The following is a 16,445-nucleotide window of genomic DNA, read 5'->3' on the forward strand; positions in this document are numbered from 1 at the left end:
CTGTATATAGCCTCCACATTGACTCTGTACCAGTACCCCTGTATATAGCCTCCACATTGACTCTGTACCAGTACCCCTGTATATAGCCTCCACATTGACTCTGTACCGGTACCCCTGTATATAGCCTCCACATTGACTCTGTACCGGCACCCCCTGTATATAGCCTCCACATTGACTCTGTACCGGCACCCCTGTATATAGCCTCCACATTGACTCTGTACCGGTACCCCCTGTATATAGCCACCACATTGACTCTGTACCGGTACCCCCTGTATATAGCCTCCACATTGACTCTGTACCGGTACCCCCTGTATATAGCCTCCACATTGACTCTGTACCAGTACCCCCTGTATATAGCCTCCACACTGACTCTGTACCGGTACCCCCTGTATATAGCCTCCACATTGACTCTGTACCGGTACCCCCTGTATAAAGCCACCACATTGACTCTGTACCGGTACCCCTGTATAACGCCTCCACATTGACTCTGTACCGGTACCCCTGTATATAGCCTCCACATTGACTCTGTACCGGTACCCCCTGTATATAGCCTCCACATTGACTCTGTACCAGTATCAAATCAAATCAAATCAAATTTATTTATATAGCCCTTCGTACATCAGCTGATATCTCAAAGTGCTGTACAGAAACCCAGCCTAAAACCCCAAACAGCAAGCAATGCAGGTGTAGAAGCACAGTACCCCTGTACCCCTGTATATAGCCTCCACATTGACTCTGTACCGGTACCCCTGTATATAGCCTCCACATTGACTCTGTACCAGTACCCTGTATATAGCCTCCACATTGACTCTGTACCGGTACCCCTGTATAAAGCCTCCACATTGACTCTGTACCGGTACCCCTGTATAAAGCCTCCACATTGACTCTGTACCGGTACCCCCTGTATAAAGCCACCACATTGACTCTGTACCGGTACCCCTGTATAACGCCTCCACATTGACTCTGTACCGGTACCCCTGTATATAGCCTCCACATTGACTCTGTACCGGTACCCCTGTATATAGCCTCCACATTGACTCTGTACCAGTACCCCTGTATATGGCCTCCACATTGACTCTGTACCGGTACCCCTGTATATAGCCTCCACATTGACTCTGTACCAGTACCCCTGTATATAGCCTCCACATTGACTCTGTACCGGTACCCCTGTATATAACCTCCACATTGACTCTGTACCGGCACCCCCTGTATATAGCCTCCACATTGACTCTGTACCGGCACCCCTGTATATAGCCTCCACATTGACTCTGTACCGGTACCCCCTGTATATAGCCTCCACATTGACTCTGTACCGGTACCCCCTGTATATAGCCTCCACATTGACTCTGTACCGGTACCCCCTGTATATAGCCTCCACATTGACTCTGTACCAGTACCCCCTGTATATAGCCTCCACACTGACTCTGTACCGGTACCCCCTGTATATAGCCTCCACATTGACTCTGTACCGGTACCCCCTGTATATAGCCTCCACACTGACTCTGTACCGGTACCCCTGTATATAGCCTCCACATTGACTCTGTACCGGTACCCCCTGTATATAGCCCCCACATTGACTATGTACCGGTACCCCTGTATATAGCCTCCACATTGACTCTGTACCGTAACACCCTGTATATAGCCTCCACATTGACTCTGTACCGTAACACCCTGTATATAGCCTCCACATTGACTCTGTACCGTAACACCCTGTATATAGCCTCCACATTGACTCTGTACTGGTACCCCTGTATAAATCAAATCAAATCAAATTTTATTTGTCACATACACATGGTCACATACACATACACACTGATTTACCCCCTGTATATAGCCTCCACATTGACTCTGTACCAGTACCCCTGTATATAGCCTCTACATTGACTCTGTACCAGTACCCCTGTATATAGCCTCCACATTGACTCTGTACCGGTACCCCCTGTATATAACCTCCACATTGACTCTGTACCAGTACCCCCTGTATATAGCCTCCACATTGACTCTGTACCGGTACCCCCTGTATATAGCCTCCACATTGACTCTGTACCGGTACCCCCTGTATATAGCCTCCACATTGACTCTGTACCAGTACCCCCTGTATAAAGCCTCCACATTGACTCTGTACTGGTACCCCCTGTATATAGCCTCCACATTGACTCTGTACCGGTGCCCCCTGTATATAGCCTCCACATTGACTCTGTACCAGTACCCCTGTATATAGCCTCCACATTGACTCTGTACCATAATACCCTGTATATAGCCTCCACATTGACTCTGTACCAGTACCCTGTATATAGCCTCCACATTGACTCTGTACCAGTACCCCCTGTATATAGCCTTCACATTGACTCTGTACCAGTACCCCCTGTATATAGCCTCCACATTGACTCTGTACCGGTACCCCCTGTATATAGCCTCCACATTGACTCTGTACTGGTACCCCCTGTATATAGCCTCCACATTGACTCTGTACCAGTACCCCTGTATATAGCCTCCACATTGACTCTGTACCGGTACCCCTGTATATAGCCTCCACATTGACTCTGTACCGGCACCCCCTGTATATAGCCTCCACATTGACTCTGTACCGGCACCCCCTGTATATAGCCTCCACATTGACTCTGTACCGGTACCCCCTGTATATAGCCACCACATTGACTCTGTACCGGCACCCCCTGTATATAGCCTCCACATTGACTCTGTACCGGTACCCCCTGTATATAGCCACCACATTGACTCTGTACCGGTACCCCCTGTATATAGCCTCCACATTGACTCTGTACCGGTACCCCCTGTATATAGCCTCCACATTGACTCTGTACCAGTACCCCCTGTATATAGCCTCCACACTGACTCTGTACCGGTACCCCCTGTATATAGCCTCCACATTGACTCTGTACCGGTACCCCTGTATATAGCCTCCACACTGACTCTGTACCGGTACCCCCTGTATATAGCCTCCACATTGACTCTGTACCGGTACCCCCTGTATATAGCCCCCACATTGACTATGTACCGGTACCCCTGTATATAGCCTCCACATTGACTCTGTACCGGTACCCCCTGTATATAGCCTCCACATTGACTCTGTACCGTAACACCCTGTATATAGCCTCCACATTGACTCTGTACCGTAACACCCTGTATATAGCCTCCACATTGACTCTGTACTGGTACCCCCTGTATAAATCAAATCAAATCAAATTTTATTTGTCACATACACATGGTCACATACACATACACACTGATTTACCCCCTGTATATAGCCTCCACATTGACTCTGTACCAGTACCCCCTGTATATAGCCTCTACATTGACTCTGTACCAGTACCCCCTGTATATAGCCTCCACATTGACTCTGTACCGGTACCCCCTGTATAAAGCCACCACATTGACTCTGTACCGGTACCCCTGTATAACGCCTCCACATTGACTCTGTACCGGTACCCCTGTATATAGCCTTCACATTGACTCTGTACCGGTACCCCTGTATATAGCCTCCACATTGACTCTGTACCAGTATCAAATCAAATCAAATCAAATTTATTTATATAGCCCTTCGTACATCAGCTGATATCTCAAAGTGCTGTACAGAAACCCAGCCTAAAACCCCAAACAGCAAGCAATGCAGGTGTAGAAGCACAGTACCCCTGTACCCCTGTATATAGCCTCCACATTGACTCTGTACCGGTACCCCTGTATATAGCCTCCACATTGACTCTGTACCAGTACCCCTGTATATAGCCTCCACATTGACTCTGTACCGGTACCCCTGTATAAAGCCTCCACATTGACTCTGTACCGGTACCCCCTGTATAAAGCCTCCACATTGACTCTGTACCGGTACCCCCTGTATAAAGCCACCACATTGACTCTGTACCGGTACCCCTGTATAACGCCTCCACATTGACTCTGTACCGGTACCCCTGTATATAGCCTCCACATTGACTCTGTACCGGTACCCCCTGTATATAGCCTCCACATTGACTCTGTACCAGTACCCCTGTATATGGCCTCCACATTGACTCTGTACCGGTACCCCTGTATATAGCCTCCACATTGACTCTGTACCAGTACCCCTGTATATAGCCTCCACATTGACTCTGTACCGGTACCCCTGTATATAACCTCCACATTGACTCTGTACCGGCACCCCCTGTATATAGCCTCCACATTGACTCTGTACCGGCACCCCCTGTATATAGCCTCCACATTGACTCTGTACCGGTACCCCCTGTATATAGCCACCACATTGACTCTGTACCGGTACCCCCTGTATATAGCCTCCACATTGACTCTGTACCGGTACCCCCTGTATATAGCCTCCACATTGACTCTGTACCAGTACCCCCTGTATATAGCCTCCACACTGACTCTGTACCGGTACCCCCTGCATATATGTATGTGTATATCAATACAGTATGATGTATTGAAGGATCATATGATACCAAAGTCAGCAGCATCTGTATTTCTATATTTTGAAAGTTGTATATCTTAACTTGATTGCTGACATGCACATTTTCTTTTTTTTTGGGGGGACTATAATATATAATGGACTAATGACACAAAAACCAAAAGATAGTTTTCGGGTGAAATTTAACATTTAAACAGTCAGTTACCAAGGCTACATACAGTAAGTAGTAGTGTGTGTGAGTGAGTGAGTGAGTGAGTGAGTGAGTGAGTGTGTTAGAGATTGAGTGAGTCTTCATTCCTGCCGATCGTTCTAAGGAAATATGTGGCTGACACACACGGTGGTCAATAGGTGCTCTACCTCCCGTGGCATAAAAGTCCAGACCTCTTGGTCTGATGTGATACTGAACAATGGAATGATCATGGAATTCTACCGGAATTCTCTACTCTCGCTACACATTCCAGTCGGTCCATACTTGTTGTTTTATATCACATGAACAAATGTCATGACGCAACTTTGTGATGGCTTGTTTTTGCAAAATTGCTCCAGATTTTCAACATAACCCCAGACGACCCTACTTGTATTGTCACATGTGGAACTTCCTCAATATATCGGGCTGAACGCAATATTACACACACACACTGTCAGCGTCTCAAATGACAACCTGTTTCGGCACTAATTTTGAAGTGCACTACCGGGATCCACATGGTGAAACGTAGTGCACTTCATAAGGGATAGGCTTCCATTTGGGACGGGTCTAGTACTACACATTATAAAATGGTTAGTTTTACACACCAAACAATATTGCGCAAGAACTGCTACCGTAATAAAATATTACTTAATCTAGTCGTTTGCTGGAAATGTTACACGGTTTCACAATCTACTGGTTGTGGTTTCCAGGAAAGAACACAGAACCATTAAACCAGAAATAAATTCAGTCTTTGTGTTTTATTCTTTATCCATTTTTATTTTAATGTTGTCTACATCTGGAGCTGCTTCATATTTGAATTATCAAATTAAAAAAACCAACCATCAATCAACCAACCAACCAACCATCAACCAACCAACCAACCATCAACCAACCAACCAACCATCAACCAACCAACCAACCATCAACCAACCAACCAACCAACCAATCATCAATCAACCAACCATCAATCAATCAATCATCAATCAAATCAATCAACCAATCATCAATCAATCATCAATCAACCAACCAACCATCAACCAACCAACCAACCAACCATCAATCATCAATCAACCAACCATCAATCAATCAATCATCAATCAAATCAATCAACCAACCAACCATCAACCAACCAACCATCAACCAACCATCAATCAATCATCAATCAAATCAATCAACCAACCAACCATCAATCAATCAATCATCAATTAAATCAATCAACCAATCATCAACCAACCATCAATCAAATCAATCAACCAATCATCAATCAATCAACCAACCAACCATCAATCAACAAATCATCAACCAACCATCGATCAAATCAATCAATCAATCAAAAACCATCAACCAACCATCAACCAACCATCAACCAACCATCAATCAATCAATCAACCAACCATCAATCAACCAATCACCAACCAACCAATCAATCAATCAACCAACCATCAACCAACCAACCATCAATCAACAAATCATCAACCAACCATCAACCAACCATCAATCAATCAACCAACCAATCATCAACCAACCAACCAAGACAAGGCCGATATTTTAGCCAAACTTGTGTATTTATTGAAATGACAGTGATACAGTTGATATTATTTCCCCAGATAATAAACATGAGTACATCCTGATGGAGCATAGTAATATTCTCTTTGACAATCACTCATTTCTACATTCAGTGTCAACAAACTGAGCCCCAAATAGCACCCTATTCCCTGTGTAGTGCACTACTTTAGACTAGAGCTGGCACCCTATTCCCTATGTAGTGCACTACTTTAGACTAGAGCTGGCACCCTATTCCCTATGTAGTGCACTACTTTAGACTATGGCTATATGGACCCTGGTCAAAAGTAGTGCACTATATAGGGAGAAGGGTGTCATTTGGGATGAATCCTACAGTATCCCTCTCTAACTCTCTCTTAAGTGTCTTGGGGCTCAGAGAGAAACTCTTAAAGGGGAGAAAGGTGGAGGGGTGAAGGGAGAGAAGGATGGAGGGAGAGAAGGGTGGAGGGATGGAGGGAGAGAAGGATGGAGGGATGGAGGGAGAGAAGGATGGAGGGATGGAGGGATGGAGTGAGAGAAGGATGGAGGGAGAGAAGGGTGGAGGGATGGAGGGAGAGAAGGGTAGAGGGATGAAGGGAGAGAAGGGTGGAGGGAGAGTAGGGTGGAGGGATGGAGGGAGAGAAGGATGGAGGGATGGAGGGAGAGAAGGATGGAGGGATGAAGGGAGAGAAGGGTAGAGGGATGAAGGGAGAGAAGGGTGGAGGGAGAGAAGGGTGGAGGGATGGAGGGAGAGAAGGGTGGAGGGATGGAGGGAGAGAAGGGTGGAGGGATGGAGGGAGAGAAGGGTGGATGGATGTATGTAAGACAGGATGGCAGTCGACAGCCTTAAAGAAGGCCTGAGGGGAGGAAAGGGAGAAGAGTTGCCACACGGTCTACAGTGTGTGGAGAGAAATGTGAAGCTGCCCTCTAGGCTAAACTGAATAAGCCCCAGGCTGAGTCTCCCGGGTAGGAAATTGGCTAACAGTGTTATAGTGAGCCAAGAGCAACCTTCTGGCTCGGTCTTTATGTTTCATTTAGATCTTATCTGATACATGGACACAAAGTCAATGGAACTCTTCAGCATGTTTTACATAGAACCACTGGTCATGTTCTAGAACTTCTAGTGTTCTACAGTAGAATTCTCTGGCCGTGTTCAAGAACTTCTAGTGTTCTACAGTAGAATTCTCTGGTCATGTTCTAGAACTTCTAGTGTTCTACAGTAGAATTCTCTGGTCATGTTCTAGAACTGCTAGTGTTCTACAGTAGAATTCTCTGGTCATGTTCTAGAACTTCTAGTGTTCTACAGTAGAATTCTCTGGCCATGTTCTAGAACTTCTAGTGTTCTACAGTAGAATTCTCTGGCCATGTTCTAGAACTTCTAGTGTTCTACAGTAGAATTCTCTGGCCGTGTTCAAGAACATAGTAGAGTCACCTAGCTAGCGAATACAGTGGTTCTCAAACCTGGTCCTGGGGATCCAAAGGGGGACACATTTTCTGTTTTTGCTCTCGCACTACACACCTGATTCAAATCATCCAAGCTCGATTATCAGTTGATAATCTTAAAATCAGGAACAAGTAAAAATGTGTCCCCCTTGGGTCCCGGGACCAGGATTGAGAACCCTTGATTGAACAGATAAGGTGACACTATAAACTATTTACAAAGTGAATAAAAACAGAGTGATAAAAGTGGAATCACTTTTTAAAAAATCATTTAAAACTTTAAACTCAGCGTTTAAAAGCACTTTAAAAACGTCTTCTCATCAGGACAACACACATACTGGGCTGTTTCCCAGACCAGATATAGACCAGATTACTACTAAGATCATTGGACACACACAGATGAAACCAAACTATTATTTTATGCCCCGATGTACATAAATATATGTAAATTGGGATATTATAAAGACAACTTTTCGGGTCTCAAAGAACCCTGGAACTTTAAAAAGTGGTCTTCTCCCTATAGTACCCAATGGTTCTGTGAACCGTACATAAAACACAGAGCATTCAACACAGAACATTTTGAAAAACTTTTAAATTCACCCTCACTACCAAAAGAGTTGTACCCCCTCCCAACCTGACTATCAATTATCACAAAAAAAATAAAAAATAAAAAAGGTACATTTCTCCTTATTTTTTATTTATTAGAAGTGTTGGAATGTTTATTTTAACAATCATGGTGAATATACACATTGAGGGGGTACATTAAACCAAGATGGACAGGCAGCAAGAGTCAGCGGTGAAGGAGAGGAAGGGGGAGGAGAGGAGAGGAAGGGGGAGGAGAGGACAGGAAGGGGGAGGAGAGGAGAGGAAGGGGGAGGAGAGGAGAGGAAGGGGGAGGAGAGAGAGGCTACAAGCGTCAGCAGAGGAGGAGAGGAGAGGAGGGGAAGAGGAGAAGAGAGGAAGAGGGAGGAGAGGGAGCGACAGGCAGCAAGTGTCAGTGGTGGATGAGAGGAGAGGAAGGGGGAGGAGAGGAGAGGAAGGAGACGAAGAGAGAGGCTGCAAGCGTCAGCGGAGGAGGAGAGGAGAGGAAGGGGGAGGAGAAGAGAGGAAGAGGGAGGAGAGGGAGCGACAGGCAGCAAGCGTCAGTGGTGGATGAGAGGAGAGGAAGGGGGAGGAGAGGAAGAGACAAGGGACAGAAAGATTCCAAAATGTCTTTCACTTCTAGAACATCTCAAACACTTCCCCTGCTTCCATCCCTCCTCTCCATCCCTCCTCTTCATCCCTCCTCTCCATCCCTCCTCTCCTCTCCATCCCTCCTCTCCCCTCTCCATCCCTCCTCTCCATCCCTCCTCTCCCCTCTCCATCCCTCCTCTCCCCTCTCCATCCCTCCTCTCCCCTCTCCTCTCCATCCCTCCTCTCCCCTCTCCTCTCCATCCCTCCTCTCCATCCCTCCTCTCCCCTCTCCTCTCCTCTCCATCCCTCCTCTCCCCTCTCCTCTCCATCCCTCCTCTCCCCTCTCCTCTCCCCTCTCCTCTCCATCCCTCCTCTCCCCTCTCCTCTCCATCCCTCCTCTCCATCCCTCCTCTCCCCTCTCCTCTCCATCCCTCCTCTCCATCCCTCCTCTCCATCCCTCCTCTCCCCTCTCCTCTCCATCCCTCCTCTCCCCTCTCCTCTCCATCCCTCCTCTCCATCCCTCCTCTCCATCCCTCCTCTCCCCTCTCCTCTCCATCCCTCCTCTCCATCCCTCCTCTCCCCTCTCCTCTCCCATCCCTCCTCTCCCCTCTCCTCTCCATCCCTCCTCTCCATCCCTCCTCTCCATCCCTCCTCTCCATCCCTCCTCTCCCTCTCCTCTCCATCCCTCCTCTCCCCTCTCCATCCCTCCTCTCCCCTCTCCTCTCCATCCCTCCTCTCCATCCCTCCTCTCCCCTCTCCTCTCCATCCCTCCTCTCCCCTCTCCTCTCCATCCCTCCTTTCTGCCCAGGGGAACCTTTAGTCAGTAGTACAGGTCATGTAAAATGACAATAACATAGAAAAAAATGTACAGATTAATAATAATAACAAAATTATAGGCACAGAATATTCTACTCTACATGTACAGATAACGTCTGCAACCCAAATGTCACCTATTCCCTATATAGTGCACTACTTTAGACCAGAGCCCTATTCTCTATATAGTGCACTACTTTAGACCAGAGCCCTATTCCCTATATAGTGCACTACTTTAGACCAGAGCCCTATTCCCTATATAGTGCACTACTTTAGACCAGAGCCCTATTCTCTATATAGTGCACTACTTTAGACCAGAGCCCTATTCTCTATATAGTGCACTACTTTAGACCAGAGCCCTATTCTCTATATAGTGCACTACTTTAGACCAGAGCCCTATTCTCTATATAGTGCACTACTTTAGACCAGAGCCCTATTCTCTATATAGTGCACTACTTTAGACCAGAGCCCTATTCTCTATATAGTGCACTACTTTAGACCAGAGCCCTATTCTCTATATAGTGCACTACTTTAGACCAGAGCCCTATTCTCTATATAGTGCACTACTTTAGACCAGAGCCCTATTCTCTATATAGTGCACTACTTTAGACCAGAGCCCTATTCTCTATATAGTGCACTACTTTAGACCAGAGCCCTATTCCCTATATAGTGCACTACTTTAGACCAGAGCCCTATTCCCTATATAGTGCACTACTTTAGACCAGAGCCCTATTCCCTATATAGTGCACTACTTTAGACCAGAGCCCTATTCCCTATATAGTGCACTACTTTAGACCAGAGCCCTATTCCCTATATAGTGCACTACTTTAGACCAGAGCCCTATTCTCTATATAGTGCACTACTTTAGACCAGAGCCCTATTCCCTATATAGTGCACTACTTTAGACCAGAGCCCTATTCTCTATATAGTGCACTACTTTAGACCAGAGCCCTATTCTCTATATAGTGCACTACTTTAGACCAGAGCCCTATTCTCTATATAGTGCACTACTTTAGACCAGAGCCCTATTCTCTATATAGTGCACTACTTTAGACCAGAGCCCTATTCTCTATATAGTGGCACTACTTTAGACCAGAGCCCTATTCTCTATATAGTGCACTACTTTAGACCAGAGCCCTATTCTCTATATAGTGCACTACTTTAGACCAGAGCCCTATTCTCTATATAGTGCACTACTTTAGACCAGAGCCCTATTCTCTATATAGTGCACTACTTTAGACCAGAGCCCTATTCTCTATATAGTGCAAGAGAGGAGAGAGAGACCTGGCACCTAGAGAAAAAGAGAGAGGAGGGAGAGACCTGTCACCGAGAGAAAAGAGAGAGGAGGGAGAGACCTGTCACCAAGATAAAAAGAGAGAGGAGGGAGAGACCTGTCACCAAGATAAAAAGAGAGAGGAGGGAGAGACCTGTCACCTAGAGAAAAAGAGAGGAGGGAGAGACCTGTCACCAAGATAAAAAGAGAGAGGAGGAGAGACCTGTCACCAAGATAAAAAGAGAGAGGAGGGAGAGACCTGTCACCGAGAGAAAAGAGAGAGGAGGGAGAGACCTGGCACCTAGAGAAAAAGAGAGGAGGGAGAGACCTGGCACCGAGAGAAAAGGAGAGAGAGACCTGGCACCTAGAGAAAAATAGAGAGGAGGGAGAGACCTGTCACCTAGAGAAAAATAGAGAGGAGGGAGAGACCTGTCACCTAGAGAAAAATAGAGAGGAGGGAGAGACCTGTCACCGAGAGAAAAATAGAGAGGAGGGAGAGACCTGTCACCGAGAGAAAAATAGAGAGGAGGGAGAGAGACTGGGGAGGGGGGATTAGAGGAAAGGACAGAGAGGGAAAGAGAAGAGGGGAAAACACTCTCTGCCTCTCTCTCGTTGGCTGTGAGCTTCACTGTAGCAGAGATAGTAGAGATGAGAACAGCTTAGAGACCAAAAAGCAGCCGTCAACCCGGGGATTAACACACACACACACACACACACACACACACACACGATTTAAAAAAAAAATAAATAATAATAATATAGAATCTGTATATGGTCTCCTAATCCATCTCTCTAATGGCAACTGAACAGGAGGGGAGGAGGATTATTTTTAGGTACTTATTGACTTAATCAGCATCCCAAGTAGAACCCTACATAGTGCACTACTTTTATCCAGGGCACATAGGGATCTGGTCAAATGTAGTGCACTATAAAGGGAATAGGCTGCCATTTGAGACATAGCCTTAACCAATACTACAGGGAACTAGACTGGCCCTAAACCAACAGAGAGAGAGAGAGAGAGAGAGACACACAGAGAGAGAGAGAGACAGAGAGAGAGAGACACAGAGAGAGAGACACAGAGAGAGACACAGAGAGAGACACAGAGACACAGAGAGAGAGAGAGAGAGAGAGAGAGACAGAGAGAGAGAGAGAGAGAGAGAGAGACAGACAGACAGCAACACACAGAGAGAGAGAGAGACAGAGAAAGAGAGAGAGAGACACACACACAGAGAGAGAGAGACACAGAGAGAGACACACAGAGAGAGAGAGACACACAGAGAGAGACACACGGAGAGAGAGAGACACAGAGAGAGAGAGAGACACACAGAGCGAGAGAGACACACGGAGAGAGAGAGAGACACACGGAGAGAGAGAGACACACAGAGAGAGAGAGATACACACAGAGAGAGAGAGAGACACACACAGAGAGAGACACACACAGAGAGAGAGACACACACACAGAGTGAGACAGAGTCTGAGAATGTACTGTACTTGTCTGTGTGTTTTGTGTGGTTCCTAGAAAGCCACGTCCGGAGCAGTGCAGTGCATCACACAGAGTTGATTATAGTCCACATATGGGCTGACCCTGCCCCCACACCAGCGCAGGATGTCAATTGGACGACTACAGGGTCAGAGGTCAATAACTCATCCTGACCAATGACAGCTTGCTCTGTCTGTGATGTCATTTCCACATCATCCCTCTTTCATTAACGCTCTCTGTTCGTCCATCCATCCATCCATCCCCCAGCTGCAGATTAGGGGATTAGCATTTTAGCTATTATATCATGTAGCGTTAGCATCATGCTACACTAGCTCGGAGCTAGCGCTGCCCACAAGTTTCTTCTGTAAACGTTATTAGCTGTAGCCTTTGCCTAGCCAATAGCAGAGAATCTCAGAGGGGTAAACCACTCACTACCGCCGATACAACACCCCCATCTAGCGGTCCAATCTGTGTACTGCACCTCAACACAGACAGCCAAGAGTGTGTCGCAAATGTTTTTGGTTGCTGAGATTAACTTTTTGGCTCTTCCTGACCCTCCAATCTCGAAAATCAAAACATTGCCAACCATTCAGATAGTCCAAACAGAAACTACTCCCAAGTCGAACCACCAGTTTTAAGTTTGGGACAGATTGTTACAGTTTGAGTTTTGGGACAGATAGTGGTTAAGAGGAACTACAGTTTTAGTTTTGGGACAGATAGTGTTTAAGAGGAGCTACAGTTTTAGTTTGGGACAGATAGTTACAGTTTTGGGACAGATAGTGGTTAAAAGGAGCTACAGTTTTAGTTTTGGGACAGACAGTGGTTAAGAGGAGCTACAGTTTTAGTTAAGGGACAGATGATTACAGTTTGAGTTTTGGGACAGATAGTGGTTAAGAGGAGCTACAGTTTTAGTTAAGGGACAGATGATTACAGTTTGAGTTTTGGGACAGATAGTGGTTAAGAGGAGCTACAGTTTTAGTTTTGGGACAGATAGTGTTTAAGAGGAGCTACAGTTTTAGTTAAGGGACAGATAGTGTTTAAGAGGAGCTACAGTTTTAGTTAAGGGACAGATAGTTACAGTTTGAGTTTTGGGACAGATAGTGTTTAAGAGGAGCTACAGTTTGAGTTTTGGGACAGATAGTGTTTAAGAAGAGCTACAGTTTGAGTTTTGGGACAGATAGTGGTTAAGAGGAGCTACAGTTTGAGTTTTGGGACAGATAGTGGTTAAGAGGAGCTACAGTTTGAGTTTTGGGACAGATAGTGGTTAAGAGGAGCTACAGTTTAAGTTTTGGGACAGATAGTGTTTAAGAGGAGCTACAGTTTGAGTTTTGGGACAGATAGTGTTTAAGAGGAGCTACAGTTTAAGTTTTGGGACAGATAGTGGTTAAGAGGAGCTACAGTTTAAGTTTTGGGACAGATAGTGGTTAAGAGGAGCTACAGTTTAAGTTTTGGGACAGATAGTGGTTAAGAGGAGCTACAGTTTGAGTTTTTTGGACAGATAGTGTTTAAGAGGAGCTACAGTTTAAGTTTTGGGACAGATAGTGGTTAAGAGGAGCTACAGTTTAAGTTTTGGGACAGATAGTGGTTAAGAGGAGCTACAGTTTGAGTTTTGGGACAGATAGTGTTTAAGAGGAGCTACAGTTTAAGTTTTGGGACAGATAGTGGTTAAGAGGAGCTACAGTTTAAGTTTTGGGACAGATAGTGTTTAAGAGGAGCTACAGTTTGAGTTTTGGGACAGATAGTGTTTAAGAGGAGCTACAGTTTGAGTTTTGGGACAGATAGTGTTTAAGAGGAGCTACAGTTTGAGTTTTGGGACAGATAGTGTTTAAGAGGAGCTACAGTTTGAGTTTTGGGACAGATAGTGGTTAAGAGGAGCTACAGTTTAAGTTTTGGGACAGATAGTGTTTAAGAGGAGCTACAGTTTGAGTTTTGGGACAGATAGTGGTTAAGAGGAGCTACAGTTTAAGTTTTGGGACAGATAGTGTTTAAGAGGAGCTACAGTTTGAGTTTTGGGACAGATAGTGTTTAAGAGGAGCTACAGTTTGAGTTTTGGGACAGATAGTGGTTAAGAGGAGCTACAGTTTGAGTTTTGGGACAGATAGTGTTTAAGAGGAGCTACAGTTTGAGTTTTGGGACAGATAGTGTTTAAGAGGAGCTACAGTTTGAGTTTTGGGACAGATAGTGGTTAAGAGGAGCTACAGTTTAAGTTTTGGGACAGATAGTGGTTAAGAGGAGCTACAGTTTAAGTTTTGGGACAGATAGTGGTTAAGAGGAGCTACAGTTTAAGTTTTGGGACAGATAGTGGTTAAGAGGAGCTACAGTTTAAGTTTTGGGACAGATAGTGTTTAAGAGGAGCTACAGTTTAAGTTTTGGGACAGATAGTGTTTAAGAGGAGCTACAGTTTAAGTTTTGGGACAGATAGTGGTTAAGAGACAAAATCTCTGACAGACATTGATGAGAAAAATATACATATGCAAAGAATGACGAATTAACAGAACATATATTTGAACTTGGTTACTTTGTCTCTACCTCTAAAACCCTGGATAGAAGAATTGAACAAATCAACATCTTAATATATTTAATCGAATAAAAATAAAATTACAATTTAAAACAAATAAAAAATGAAAACAAAAAAAATATGTTTTTTCCACCAATTAAAGCCCAAGAACCATTATGATAAAATACACATCATTAAATTCACACCATGGTCAACTCTACTTCTGATTGGACAGGAGTAGAGGAAGAGGATGAATCCACCACTGAGGCGATGCCATTGTCTAGGCTCCTATTCCAGGCGCTGCTATTGGGCGTTAAGGGTAAAGTGGGCGTGGAGCAGTTGGAGGGCGTGCCTGAGCTGGAGCTGGGGCTGCTATGATTGGATAAGGAAAGAGGGCGTCGCTGCAGAGACCTTTGGACTCCAGGACCGTCTGCAGATATTGGCAGATCTCCTCAGGTAGACGTTGGAGCTCCGTCACAAAGTCCTGCTCCAACCGGCCTTCAGCTGGAAATGATTACATAAAGTCATACTTCAACATGAAATGATCCCATTACTCAGAAACAATCTTTACGTATGTTGTTCATTCGTTGAATGTTAATAAAATGCCTCGAATGGTGCATGTCGGCAGTCAAGGTTTCAGTACAGAGGAAAAACTGTTACGATGGCGACTTTGGTCTCGTATGAAGTTTAAAAGGTTGTGTGTGTGTGGTGTCTCATGTGTGTGTGTGTGTGGTGTCTCTCACCTGTGTGTGAGTGTGTGTGTGTGTGTCTCACCTGAGTGTTTGTGTGTGTGTCTCACCTGTGTGTGTGTGTGTCTCACCTGTGTGTGTGTGTGTGTCTCTCACCTGTGTGTGTGTGTCTCTCTCACCTGTGTGTGTGTGTGTCTCACCTGTGTGTGTGTGTGTGTCTCTCTCACCTGAGTGTGTGTGTGTGTGTCTCTCACCTGTGTGTGTGTGTGTGTCACCTGTGTGTGTGTGTGTCTCTCTCACCTGTGTGTGTCTCTCTCCCCTGTGTGTGTGTGTGTCTCACCAGTGGTTTCTCCTCCTCTATGTGCCGTAGGACTTCTCTCTGACCAACAACCAACTTCTCCTGACGCCTTAACTGGGCCTCATCCCACTAGAGAGGGGGAGGAGGAGGGGGAGGGAGAGGGAAGAGAGGAGGAAGAGAAAGAGAGGGTGGAGGGGAGAGGGAGAGAGAAAGAGAAGGGGAGAGAGAAAGAGAAGGGGAGAGAGAAAGGGAGTGAGGTGAGAGAGGGAGGGGGAGAGGAAGAGATAGAGTATGAGGGGGAGAGAGTGAGGGAGGTACAGAAGATGGGAAGAAAGGGGTGAAGAGGAGGGAGAAGAAAGGGGATAACAAGAAAGGGAGAGAGAGAGAGTGTGGGGGAATAAAGGGGAGAGAGAGAGTGAGGGATGGATATTGACATCACAAAGGGAGACGGCTGACAGAGTAGAAAGGAGAGAGGTACTACTCAGTGTGATAAGACGAGTGTGTGTGTGTGTGTGTGTGTGGCCTGCACACACTTACTTACCCGGCAGTTAAAGTGACAGAGTCTGAGATATGCTTCCTGTTGATCTCATTCTGTTCCCTACAAAGAGAGAGACAGAAAAATTTGGAGACCATAATTAC

The sequence above is a fragment of the Oncorhynchus tshawytscha genome, linkage group LG10, assembly GCF_018296145.1.
Source record: "Oncorhynchus tshawytscha isolate Ot180627B linkage group LG10, Otsh_v2.0, whole genome shotgun sequence".
Classification (NCBI taxonomy): domain Eukaryota; kingdom Metazoa; phylum Chordata; class Actinopteri; order Salmoniformes; family Salmonidae; genus Oncorhynchus; species Oncorhynchus tshawytscha.